We start from the raw sequence: 14,327 nt of genomic DNA, 5'->3' as shown, positions 1-14,327 counted from the left end.
TGCAGTGGTGTAATCTCGGTTCGCTGCAACCTCTGCCTCCCAGGCTTAAGTGATCCACCGGCCTCAGCCCACCAAGTTGACGGGACTACAGGTGCACGCCACCATGCAGGGCTAATTTTTGTATTTTCTGTAGAGACGGGGTTTCATCATGTTGCCCAGGCTGGTCTCCAACTCCTGAGCTCAAGTGACCCACACACCTCAGCCTCTCAAAGGACGAGGATTACAGACATGAGCTACCAAACCCAGTCGTATTCTAGTATCTTTAAATTGACAATTAATATATTTTTTACTAGCCAGAGTAGATCTCTAAAATTTACAAGTAAGTATTTTGGTTGATATTTTTGTTAGATAAAATAATTTAAATGCCCAGAACATATGATTTGCAAAATTTGTTTTCAATGGATGTTCATTAAAGAAATGTTTGACTTCAGGGTCAAACTAGTGTGACTTCAGGGTAAGATGATGCTTCAAGAAGAGACGTATATCTCAACACTGATTATTACATTAATGTCATTAATGCCATTAATCTTACCTCTAAAATGTAGGAGCCAGCATGTGGCCTTGACTACTCCAATCAGATAAGCCCCCAGAAATCTTAGAGAGATTAATGACATTAATCAAAACATTGGAAACTAAAAGTGATAATAGTAATGATAATAAAACTTTTGCCATTGCAGACAGGATAAATGTACCACTCATCTTTCATTCATTTCAATATATTTATTTAAGACTGTGTGCCTTTGGGAAAGAGACTGCTGTCCAAGTCATAAATTCAAAAATATACTTGATAGTATAAATATCTTAGTGATTAGAAAGTAGAAGGAATTAAAAATTTTAGATACAGAAAATATCTCACCAGAAATTTTTAGTTTTGTAATTTAAAACAAAAATAAATTTTATTTATTCTATAAATAGTTTAAAATAACAGTAACATGTATTCCTCTTCTTTGTAACAATTTAATTTTTCTAAATATAAAAGTGTTCAGATATTGCCTTTGGGAGCTCTAGTCTCTGTGTTATAAAAAGAGTCCAGCTTTGGGACTGATTAAGGCTAAGTTCCTAAGTCTGCTTATGTGATTCACTGCATTTATTGTGAGCATAAAGCAAATCTGCAATGCCAGTTCAGTTCTGTAATGTAGTTTCAAAATTATTTAAATATCAGAACAAAACAGGGAATTATTTCTGAGAGATATTTACATTTTTATTTAGAATGTTAAGTGAATAGTAAATTTAAGTTTTATTGTAGTATCATGGAACTAGTCTTCTAGAGACATTAAAAGAACATATATATAGTCAAGATATCATATTATACACCTCAAATATATACAATTTTGTCAATTATGCCTTCAAAAAGATGGAAAAAAGAACAGGAAGTATAACTCATAATTTAAAAATCAGAATTCAGAGTTCAGAGATACTCTGAAAATACGTGGAACAAAAGGCCTACAATTCAAAAATAAAAATCCATATATTTCCTTTGTATATTCCAAGTAGAAAAATCATAAACATATTTCTGTCTCTCATTCTTTGAGAAGTGGAAAATTGAAGAATAAAGGAAGGAAAGACAGATGGATGCTCTGGGCTAACACCTAACTTAAAGACTTTGCGATGATTGTTCCTTCTGTTCACACTGTGCTTTCTCCCAGATATTCGTATGGCTAATTCACTTACTTACCTTAAATGTCACTTTCTTGGCAATGTCTGCTCTGACCGTCCTATTTGAGATTTGAATTTTCCCACACCTTTCATCTTTTATACCTTATTTCATTCTACTTCTATAACACTTGAAATTGTTCAATACATAATTTATAAATTATACAACACATAATTTATAAATTGATTTTGTAAGCACTGAAAAAAATAGATTTTTATCTTTTGTATTGTAAGTGCTGAGGATATTCCTGACATATAGGAGGAGCTCTTTGTATTTGTTTAAAATGTGAATTATATAAAAAAATGTGAATAATAAATTGTTAAATTACACAGATATGTACTGAAAAAAATATGCAATTTTAACATAATATCCCATGATTAGTTTTCAATAGGTATGTAAATTATGTATGAACAGATGTACCCCAAGATATTAACAATGTTAATATAAGTGTATTCATAATGTAGATGACATACATATTGGCTTAGTTGGTTAATTTACTTTTATCTTTGTTTTATTTTCTTTTATTCTAAATTCACATTGATTATTTTAAAACATATACATAGAAAGAATAAAAGAAGAACAGAAAAAAAGAAAGAGGAAGAGTAATAGAGCTATGGCTTACACTTCAAGACTCTCCTCTAAAATAAAAAAAAAAGGCTGAGAGAATATAAAAATCTGGGAAAAATTCAGTGCTTTTTCAGTATTCAATTTCTTAAATGCACTTTAATTCTGTAAATATGCTGCAAAATTAGTTTTTCCACCTTTAGCAATTTATTATTCATATTAGTTCATTATTTTGTATGTAGTCTTTGTGCTGAAAATGCACAAACTTTATGATAGCTTCTGTATTCAAGTGGTTTATACACATATATATTATTAGATAGACTTTAACCGAACATCATTTTCATGGGATGTTAACATAATCTCTTAAAAGAAATGCCTCCCGGATACGCTAACACTTAAACATTAGTTAGTAGTTTGCATTTATATTTGCTAATTCTGTAACTCCGTTTTTTTTTTTTTTAATTAATTTATTATTATTATACTTTAAGTTGTAGGGTACATGTGCATAACGTGCAGGTTTGTTACATATGTATACTTGTGCCATGTGTTATACCTGATGTAAATGACGAGTTGATGGGTGTAACTCCATTTCTTATGCTGTCTGATTATTTTTCTCGTTAGGTTAGAATACAGAGTCACAGACTGTAGCCTAAGTTCTGATTGGAATTGACTCAAACATTAGCATTTAATCTTCTCCAATCAAACTGCAATAATCATGAAAATTAAAGAGAAAATTAATAACAAGTTATACAAATATATACTCCTCAAAAGTAAGTGCATTGGAGTAATGTCAGCAAGATAGCAAAATAGAAGATTCTCCAGCATTACTTCACCCACAAAAGTATACTAGCAACTATTCAAAGACAAGAATATCACCCTGAATACACCAGAACTCTGAAGAGAAGCAGAAAACCCCATGTGCCCACAGAAATGAGAGAAGCCGTGACTGGTAAGAGGAATGGTCACTTTAGATCCTTGTCCCTGTCCCTGTTCCCCAAGCCAGCATAGCATCATTTGCAGAGAATTTCTCTACATCTACAACTTCTCGGGTGAGAAGAGAAATTGAAGGTTAGGCATTCAATCTCCCCACCAGTCTGTGAATATTTGGGTACCCGATCTGATCCCACCCCATGGAAGTACCAGGAGGGATAAAACTACTTGGGTTGAATTAGAGACAAGGGGTGAGGGCACTGATCACAGAAACTGGCATGTGGATCTTGGCTGTTGCTCTGCATTCTGATCAGTAAGGATGCCACAGTGAAGTGATTGGCTGACACTGTAGTGCTGCAGGGGGCACCATCTGTGAGAAGGCCTAAATTTCTGATTGGATTTCTCAGAAAACCCAGACGCTTTTGTGGATCACTTCCGTGATCTGGAAACAAATTAAAGGTTGGCAATTAAGTCCTGGTGTTTGCTTAAGTCTTCCCCAGACCCAGAAACCACTGCAAGTCTGCATTTAACTTCCAGTGCAGCATGTAAGTTCTGATGATAACCGTTCCCAGCATACAACAGCAGGGCAGCAAGTTAGTTCTAGTGCAGGGTTTTAGTTCTGGTGCTCATTTTACTTCCTCCCCAGAATGAGAAGCAACAGCAGAGCAGCAATTCAATATTATGTAGTACATGTCTAACACCACTAAAGAACATCCGAAAAAGCTCAGGGAGATAGCTATTTCCTCAAATACACAGGCATAAACATAAAGATGCAAAGATTGTGAAAACTCAGGGAAATGTAACACCAAAAGAAACAAAGCACCAGTAATGGTCTTAGAAAAATTGAAGATCTTTGAAATGTATGACAAAGAATTCAGAATAACTCTCCTAAAGAAGTTCTGATTCTTAGATGGCATTTATGGACCTGCCCTGGGCCAGAAGGAAGCCCAGTGTCCTGCAGGGTGAGTCCCAAGCAAGGTAGAATTCACCACAAGCTGACTTAAAAGACCTTGGGCCTTAAGGGAACATGGGTGGTAGTCTAGCAGTACTCCTTGTGGCCAGGGGTGGTGCTGGCTCTGGGGTGAGGCACCTCTTCTTTGGAAAGAGGAGGGAAGAGTAGGAAGGACAGCATCTTGTGGTTTGAGTGCCAGCTGAGCTGCAATACAATAGAATACCAGGTAGACATCTAAGGTTTTTTACTCTAGTTCCTAACTCTCAAATGCTAATTGTGGACCCACTGGAGTCTGTAGGACCTCACCACACTGACTGGAATGGGACAAGAGCCTGGCTGGCTTTCCCACCAGCTCTACCCCACAGGCCTTGCGCAAACATAGGCAGTGTCCAGGGAATGGTTACAGCAGGCCTTGGGCAAGACCCAGCATTGTGCTGGGTTCAGGTCTGATCTAGCACAGTCATAGTGGTGACCACAAGGGTGCTTGTGTAACTCCACTCCCAGCTTTAGCTGTCTCAGAATGCGCACACGCACACACACACACACACACACACACAGTGAGAGAGAGAGAGAGAGAGAGAGAGAGAGAGAGAGAGAGAGAGAGAGACTGTATGTTTGTGAGAAAGTAAGGGAAGAGAAAAAGAGTCTCTACCTGGTAATCCAAATAATTCTCCTGGAACTTGTCCAAGACCATCAAGGCAGTACCTATATGAGTCTGCAAAAACCACAGCATTAGTGGGCTTAGGTGTATACTAAGGCAGAAACAGTTTAGGTCACAACACCAAAGTCCTCTCAAATATCTGAAAGCCTTCCCACAAAGAACTACTACAAATAAGCCCAGACAGTGAAGACTACAATAAATACCTAACTCTTCAAGATCCAGACACTGAAGAATACCAACTAGCATCAACATCATTCAGAAAAATATGACCTCACCAAATGAACTAAATAAGTCACCAGGGACCAATCCTGGAGACACAGAGATATGTGACCTTTCAGAGAACTAAAAATAGCTGTGCTGAGAAAACTCAAAGAAATTCACGATAACCCAGAGAAGGAATTCAGAATTCAAAAAGATAAGTTTAATAAGAGACTGAAATAATTTAAAAGAATTAAGCAGAAAATTTGAAGCTGACAAATGCAATTGGTATACTGAAGACAGCATCAGAGTCGTTTAATATCAGAATGGATCAAGGAGAAGAAAGAAGTATTAAGCTTGAAGACAGGCTATTTGAAAATACGCAGAGAATACAAAAGAAAAAAAAAGAATTTAAAAAATGAAGCGTGCTATAGGATCTAGAAAATAGCCTCAAAAAGGCATACCTAATAATTATTGGCCTTTATGAGGAGGTAGAGAAAGAGATAGGATCAGACAATATGGATTTTAAGAGAAAAACTATAATAATTTTATAAATATATGCACCCAACACTTGAGTACCTGGATATATGAAGGAAATATTATTAGAGCTAAAGAGAGAGAGATAGGCCCCAATACAATAATAATGGGAGACTTTGATACCTCACCTTCAGCATTGCAGAGATCTTCCAAACAGAAAATCAACAAAGATACACAGATTTAATCCACACTATAAACCAAATGAATCTAATAGATGTTTACAGATCATTTCATCAAAGAACTGCAAATATACTTTATTTTCCTCAGCACATGGATAATTCTCAAGGATACATGATACATTAGGTCACAAAACAAGTCTTGAAACATTCAAAGAAGTTCAAATAATATCAAGCATCTTCTCTGATCACAATGGAATTAAAACTAGAAATTGATAACAAGAGGAATTTTGAAAACTATATGAATACTTGAAAATTAATACTTTCCTTAATGACCAATGATCAATGAAGAAAGTAAGTAAGAAACTGAACAATTTCTTGAAATACGCAATAATGGAAATACAACATACCAAAACCTATGGGATACAGCAAAAGCAGTACTAAGAGGCAAAATTATAGCTATAAGTGCAATATCAAAAAAAGGAAAAACTTCCAATAAGCAATTCAATGATGCATCTTAAAGAACTGGGAGAGGAAGGGCAAGCCAAACCCAAAATTATTAGAGGAATAGAAATAATAAATATCAGAGCAGAAATAAATGAAATTGAAATAAAAAATGGTACAAAGATCAATGAAACATAAAGTTGGTTGTTTGAAAAGCTAAACAAAATTGACAAGTCTTTAGCTAGACCAAGAAAAAAAGAGATGATCCCAGTTAATAAAATCAGAAATGAAAAAAGAAGACATTACAACTGATACTAGAGAAATTCAAAGGATCATTCGTGGCTACTATGAGCGACTATATGCCAATAAACTGGAACCTAAAGAAATAGACAAAGTTCTAGATACATACAACCTACCAAGATTGAACTAGAATAAAATCCCAAAATCCAAGCAGAACAATAACAAGTAGTAAGATTGGAGCTATAATAAAAGTCTCTCAGTAAAGCTCAGGATGCCCAGGATCTGATGGCTTCATTGTTGAATTTCAAACATTTAAATAAAAACTAATACCAATACTACTCAAACTACTGTGTAAAACAGTGAAAGAAAGAATACTTCCAAACTCACTCTACAGGGTCCATATTACCCTGATACCAAAATTAGACAAAGACATATCAAAACAAACAAACAAATATATAGATAGATACAATTATTATTTACTATAGTTACCCGGTTGTACTATCAAATAGTAGGTCTCTTATTCATTCTTTTTAACTATTTTTTGTACCCATTATCGATCTCACCTCCCCCTCACTCTCAACCCTCCAATAACCTTCCTAGATTCTGGTAGCCATCCTTCTACTCTCTGTTTCCATGAGTTCAATTATTTTGATGTTTAGATTTCACAAATAAGTGAGAACCTGTGATATTTGACTTTCTCTGCTTGGCTTATTTCACTTAATGATTTCCACTTCCATCCATGTTGCTGTAAACAACTGGATCTCATTCTTTTTTTATGGTTGAATAGTACTCCATTGTGTATATGTTCCACATTTTCTTTATCCATTTTTATTGATGAACACTTAGGTTGCTTTTGAATCTTAGCTGTTGTAAACAGTGCTGCAACAAATGTAGAAGTGCAGATACACATAACAAGCAGGAAATGACCAAATGTTTAATATCACTAATCATCAGGGAAATTCAAATCAAAGACACGATGAGATATCAACCTACCTCAGTTAGAATAGCTATTATCGAAAAGATGAAAGTAAAAAATGCCGGTGAGGATAAGGAGAACAGGGCATGCTTGTACACTGTTGGAAGGAATGTAAATTAATATAACCATTGTGGAAAACAGTATGAAAGTTCCTTAAAATATTTAAAATAGAGCTACTACACTATCCAGTAATGCCACTGCTTGGAATGCATTCAAAGGAATTGAAATCAGTATATAGAGGAGATATCTGCATTCCTATGTTTATTGCAGTACTACAGTACTACTATCAATAGTGAAAGATAGAATCAACATATACTGATGGATGGATAAAATGTGGTATATATACAAAATGGAATACTACTCAGCCTTAAAAAAGAATGAAATCCTGTCATTCATGGTGAGGTGGATGAACTTGGAAACATAATATTAAGTGAAATAAGCCAGACACAGAAAGACAAATACTGCATGCTCTCACTTAAATGTGGAACCTAAAAGCATTCATTTGATAGAAGTAGATAGTAAACTAGTAGCTTCCACAGGCCAAGGAAGGAAGGATGGGGAGAGGTTGGTCAAAGGGTACAAAGTTACAGTTAGATAGGAAGAATAAATTCTGGAGTTCTACTATATAATAGGGTGACTGTACCCAATAATAATCTACATATTTCAAGACAACTAGAAAAAGAGGATGTTGAAAGTTATTATCACACAGAAATGGTAAAGTTAGAGGTGATGGATATGCTAACTACCTTGATTTAATCATCATGCAATGTATACATGTATTTAGACATCATACTGTATCCTGTACATGTGTACAACTATGTGTCAATTATAAGCAAAATAAAAAAGGGCACTAATATTTTAAATGCATTCCTACTAGTACTGTTAAATAGTAGAGGAATTGTATAAAAATGTAATATCCTTTAAACATAATTAAATTTACCTAAACCTACAGATGGTTTTAGAAATATCAAATTGAAAGTGCATTTTAAATTATGTACCTTTCTTTGAATTACAGATACCATTTGTATGTTTAAAACATTGTTCTAATGTATCATAATTTTTGCTTGTATAATTTTAGTTGATTTCTTATTTCTAATTTCTAATAATAGGTATTTTTTCACTTGTGTAGCTTGCATTTACTCTCATTCTTCAAATCCATTTTTCATGATTTTGCTAAAATTATCTTTTTATATTTTATTTTTTGGGGACATAAAGTGATATGTGCTTGTTGACCTGGAAAAGCTGAATAGCAGAATGCTGCTAACAATAAATTTTACAATTTACAGATTATGGAATATCAGTACTAAATTAATTATGAGAGAAATTCATGAGGAGTAGATGGACATCTCTCAACCATAATAAAATGTGAGTGATAATTTTTGGACAGTAAGCACTCATATTTTCAGTTTGACCAGAAAGCTTACTCTATATTAGATAACATTTTAAAAAGTATCTAGGTAAAGATGCTTGAAGTTTTTCAAAAGCAGAACACAAAACAAAAATCCTGGACATATTTTATCATTTTTCAGTGTTTGATCCATATTCTCCCACTGACAGCCCTCTCTAGGAAATTAGTTCCTTTGGTGTGCAATTATTTACCAATATTCAGCTTAAGCCTTGTGTATGTTATGACTAACAAAGGAAAACTAGGCAGTCTCCTGGTTGTGCCTGCCTCTCAGCTAGTTATCTTGCCAATTATTCATGAGATCATCTGTTGCTCTTAACTTGAATTACTTTGAAGTAATAATTTTGACATCTCTGCCATTATTTCATTTTACTGTATTTCAGTGATTTGAACACAGTCTGAGGCCATTCGGAAACAGAAAGGTAGCTAGGTTCATTTTATTATCCCAAAAGATTATGTTGTTGCAGTATGATTTATTTAAAAAAATACTTCCTCCTCCTGCTGCTCTGAAATTAAAATATTAAAAATAATTTCCTACACGTGTCTATAACTCTAGGGACTCAAAATTCTATTCCATCATGCAGCCTACTCATCTGTGTTCCAGAATCAAAATCTTTTCATTATTATATTGTTGCAATATTTTATTTCTTTGTGGAATAAGTTTCTTTTGATAGAACTTTTCTTGGCCAACAATAATTGTAGTCAAAGGTTTATTCTTCTTGCTGAATCTAAAATTATTTTCAAGTTTTAAAAATATATGTTTATTATTATATCCAGAATTAGATTTACTTATCAATTAGGTTCATGTGCACAGAATTGACATCTTGTATGAATTTCTCATTAGGAAATACAATATTAATTTTAATCAATCAGACCCTATTTGTGTCTATAAAGAAGTGGTGTAGCTTCCTTTATACAGTTGATTCAAGGTACTTGTTAGTTTTTATGATCATGTTTATTAGAGTTATTTTTATTATAAATTGGGCCTTGCTTTTGATTGCATTTTCTATAAGATAATTTAGATTTATAAGAAAACTATAGATTTTGTACATTTATTTTGTAACTACTCATTTTGCTTTTATGTCTGATAGTATAATTGAAAGCAGATAATGTTATCATCTTCAAGTCATAATTATATTGCCATTTCTTGTAAATTGTAGGTCATTACTTTTCATAATTTTTTGTATTATCTGGAGCCTAAATGTATAAATTATGGCAATGATAGTGAACATATTTAAATGGAATTTTTGTTTCACTCATAGGTTTTGATTTCAAAATTTTATTTCTAGACAAATTAAGTTTTTCTACTCTTAAATTTTAAAAGTAATTATGTTTAAATGGAAAATTACATTAATGTGATTTTCATATTACTGCGTTATCCTTTGATACTCATTTTTCTATGGCTTCTCCTCATATAGTAGATGTTATGGCTTTCCACACTTTTTCAATATTTACCTTTAGCACTAATATTTGTGTTAAAAAGTTCTTTTCTTCTTACTCAAACGTTGACCTAGAAATAAGTATACTTCTCCATAGTCTCTTGACTCTTAAGCAGTATTCTTAACTTCTGTGACTGCTATTTCTCTTCTCTCAGCAAGAGACCAAGCAAGACATTTGATATATTTATATAAATATTTCTTTTTTTTTTTTTTTTTTTTTTTTTTTTTTTTTTTTTGAGACGGAGTCTCGCTCTGTCGCCCAGGCTGGAGTGCAGTGGCCAGATCTCTGCTCACTGCAAGCTCCGCCTCCCGGGTTCACGCCATTCTCCTGCCTCAGCCTCCCGAGTAGCTGGGACCACAGGCGCCGCCACCTCGCCTGGCTAATTTTTTGTGTTTTTAATAGAGACGGGGTTTCGCCGTGTTAGCCAGGATGGTCTCGATCTCCTGACCTTGTGATCCGCCCGTCTCGGCCTCCCAAAGTGCTGGGATTACAGGCTTGAGCCACCGCGCCCGGCCTATATAAATATTTCAAACCAAATTCAAAGACTATATTTACTCTAAAATATTGATTTCTGCACCTACTTTTCCAACTCATCTTTCCTTACACTAAAAAAATATTGCTTGTTTTAGACTTCAGTTTCTCTGCACATACTCTAGAAAGTGTTGGGAATGCCTGCAGGCTTGGTTAAGGTCTCAATCCTTTTTCTTCTAGAATATTCTTATTATAATATCTGTAATATTTCATATTAATTGCTATTTAACTGTTTTTATTTCCTACCATCAAGTCTTAAGCTCCTTGAGAGAAATAACTAGTTTGTATTCATCATAGTCTCCTGAAAGCTTGACATTAGAGAGATGCTGAATGAATTAGAGGAACAAATTGTTGCATTGATAGAATTACTTTTTAAAGTCATTTTCATATAAGATTATCCTGTTGTGGTAGCCATGGAGATGCAACACTTGGAGTGCCTTTCAAGAGAGAAATTCCTGATTAGCTGAGAAGAATGCAGTTTGCTGACTGGCTCCATCCTTCCGGGTAAGCTCCAGTTTATGAGCTGAAAACAATTCCTTTATTGGCAGACTCCAGCCAACTATTGGCATGATGTGCAAACTATGGCACTATGGGCATCCTTTAATGGGCCACCTTTGATCCAGGGCTCTCATTGGGTTATCTGATACTCTTTCATATCTGTATCATGGTATGAAGTCCTGCCCAATTCTGCTCCATTTCCCTTTGCTTTCACAGGAGTCCGAGAGGATAGAGGATTTATCCTGCTCAATTCTGCTTCTTTCCCCATTTCTCTTTCATTGGTGTTATTCCCGAATAAATTGTTTATACTGCTACCTCCTACTCAGCATCTGGTTCCTGTTGGAGCAACTTACACAACTACTGATGTGAAAGAAAATTTAAAAATCTGAATCACACAAGAATACAAAGCATTTTTAAGCCTGAAATGAATTCAGATGGCTGCTAAATGCTCAGTTTTGAATTGGTAACCACCATTCACTTGTCACTCCTTAGTGAGATGTGTGCTTAAAGCTTCATATGTTTAGAGTTTTAATCTTGTTTATTTTCTTTAATATTGTTTTTTCTAGTAGACGTAACAGTTATTTCCACTCTTCTATTTATTTAAGAGCAACATTTTTATTATTTTAGCATGGATGTATTTTTATGTTGTTCTAACTCTAATCTTAGAGCTCTTCTGTGAAATATGTGTAGTGTCACTTTAAAGTTATATTTTAATTTCCCAGCAACATTAACAATTGCTGTATTATTACAGCTATAATTCTTGTGTTCCTGTTTTGCAGATGATTTCACTACATGGTCAAACTTAGCCCTTAACTGTAGTCTCTATAATTGGATCCATTCTTATTGCAAACTCAAAAAATGAAAGTTCTAGATCACAAGTCACTTAACTCTCTAAGATACAGTGATTTTGGAGACAAAATCCAAAGAAAATTAAATAAACTATTGCAAAGGTGTTGTTTATCATACTATTAAGGTCTTTTGTAATTTGAAGTTGTAGCATCTGTTCCTTTCCTCTTTCTCTTCTCTCTCTCTTCTCTTTGCTTTTCTTCCCTTCTTGAAAAATTTAGTTTGGTAACTTCTCAGTTTGAGTTTCGCATAAGCATGGTGGAAGCTTTGGTGGCCTACAATAGAATATCAGAGCCTATGTAAATTGAATATGTCCAGGTGGGGGGGAGGTGGGATGTGATGCCGAATTGATATAGTATCAAAGCCTGACTCTAGAGAGATGTCATTCATGTAGAAGAAAGCCCAAGGAAGAATGTTAACTTGAGTAGTAAGAAGTAGTGTCTATGTATGGTACTATTCCTCATAAAGTGTTCAAACACAAGCGTGTTGAACAGGATGTCTGCTTGTGTATATGAGGATTGGAGGAAGTGATAGCAAAGAACAATCAGTTTCATACAAAGGGATTGAATTTGTGTGTGTGTGTGTGTGTGTGTGTGTAATAATGGGAACCACGTCTATGAGAGAAAGGAATTACAAATATGAAAAGGGAGAAAATAAAAATGAACTGTGCATGATTGGATTTGGAATTTTAGTTTTGGTATGAATTGATGGTATTGTATACGCAGATGAATGACAGATACATGGTAGATAGATACATGACAGATAGGTACAGAAAAATACAGATGTAAATGCATAAATCTGTACACAGACACATGCAAACATATACATACATACACGCATACCCTAGCTGTGTCCACTAAGAGACCATTGGAGCTGTGGTACCTCAACAGCAACAAACAATTATTATGCCAAGATCTTACTTTCTAATTACCACTCTCCACCAAAAGAAACTAAGGCTCATGACAGAAACGGCTATTTCCAGGGCTGCAGATGTTAAGCGACAAGATGAGACTGAAATTTAGGGCTGTGCCAGGAAACTTAGAAAGGTATAAAAACTAATGGAAACATATAAAAAGGGATACAGAAGCCAGCTGAAAGCTGGTCCCACTGGCCAACTTATGCATTAAAATAAGTTATGATAATAGAAGTTTATATTATTTGAATAATATGAAAATTATTTAAGTCCATACTTATATACAAAATAATCTGAAAGCTTTACGAAAATATAAAAATATCTTTTATGCAAAACATTTATATAGTCTGAAACACATTGTATACTTGTATCAAAATATCAAATATATAACCTCTATGTGTGCAATTTTGTAAAAATAATTTAAAAATAAAATATATTTTTCTACAAAAAAAGAGAATAAAAGTACCTTTACAATGGGAGTCCTGTGACGTATCACCTTAATCAAGAGAACTATGTAATGGAGATATCAAGATTGTACTTCATATGATAGGAAATGTAAGAGAAAAAAAGTTAAAAAAAAATGACATTCATTTCAAAACCATATAAACTTCATTTTTTCTTAAAAGTTTATGGTATCATTTTAAAAATTAATATAATTTTATCCTTAACTATATCGCAAAACTTTTATGATCCCCCAAAACAGAAATTTATGTAATAATTTTTAAAACATTCGTGTAAACATCAGTCACTTTTAATAATTCATCGGAAGAGAGTTATGTGAGAAGTGATTCTCCTAGGTGACTGAATGACTGAAAAGTTATATAAAGCTAGCATGATAATTGTAGATCTCAGAGCTACAGAGGAAAAACTAGTCTGCTCCCACAAAGGTCTTATTCTGAGACTTTCTTTTACATTTAAGGATTAACTAGTGGAGGAAGATAATAAGGTTGAAAGGGAACAGGGAAAATCACACATGGAGAGTGGAGAGAATTTGGCCCATATGCATAATTTTAAATCTGACTTAAAGTATGCAAGTAGTTTATATAATTTTATATTCTAAGAAAACAATCAAATTATAATATCAACAGACTTAGAGAAAATATTGCCTACATTTGTTACAGAATAGATTACTATCCATAATAAGAGAACTAAAATTTAAAAAGTCAAGAAAAAAATGGACAGAAATGGAAAAACAATCAACTTACAAAACCAGTGATTATGCTCAGACTTACTGTATTTATCTGTAGGTGTTTTTAGTATAAACCAAATGAAATGTATGGAGGTTATTTAGAGAACAGTTATATTTATTAAAATAATATTTTGTAGCTCCAAGAAATTGTGGGTGAACTTGAAAATGTTCAGATCTAAGACAAAAAATGATGCTATAATACTGTTCCCATTTGGATACCCCCACTGCATCTG

The 14,327-nt window shown here is 33.8% G+C and overlaps 1 long non-coding RNA gene across 1 annotated transcript in view; it reads left to right on the top strand.

The window, feature by feature from the left end:
* LOC144334805 (uncharacterized) overlaps positions 1-14,327 on the top strand; it is a 100,296-nt gene that overhangs the window by 16,525 nt on the left and 69,444 nt on the right. The window contains exon 2 of the long non-coding RNA XR_013405044.1: positions 11,027-11,152. This is a non-coding gene — a long non-coding RNA (uncharacterized LOC144334805). The remainder of the gene's footprint in view (positions 1-11,026; positions 11,153-14,327) is intronic.

This window comes from Macaca mulatta, chromosome 15 (assembly GCF_049350105.2).
Source record: "Macaca mulatta isolate MMU2019108-1 chromosome 15, T2T-MMU8v2.0, whole genome shotgun sequence".
NCBI lineage: Eukaryota > Metazoa > Chordata > Mammalia > Primates > Cercopithecidae > Macaca > Macaca mulatta.
This window is presented reverse-complemented; position numbering and strand designations above follow the sequence as displayed.